Source organism: Theobroma umbraticum, unplaced genomic scaffold, assembly GCF_002168275.2.
Source record: "Theobroma umbraticum cultivar Fairchild unplaced genomic scaffold, ASM216827v3 scaffold_20.0, whole genome shotgun sequence".
NCBI classification, from domain to species: Eukaryota; Viridiplantae; Streptophyta; class Magnoliopsida; order Malvales; family Malvaceae; genus Theobroma; species Theobroma umbraticum.
The window spans coordinates 4453415-4453631 of NW_018397266.1; positions in this window are offsets into that span (position 1 = coordinate 4453415).

Below are 217 nucleotides of genomic sequence, written 5' to 3' on the forward strand. Positions count from 1 at the left end.
AAGTGAGCAGTCAAACAAATATAACCCTAAGAAGTAGATGCTATCCACATATCAGAAGTTAAACAAATTCTATTAGGTACCTTGGCTATAGCTTGTTTAAGTTTCTCTTTCTCTCTCAAATGAATCCTCCAAATGTCAGATACAGCAATGTTTCTAGAATGCATCAACACATTTGGATTTACATACTGAGCCCAAGCTCTAATCTTATCATATTCAA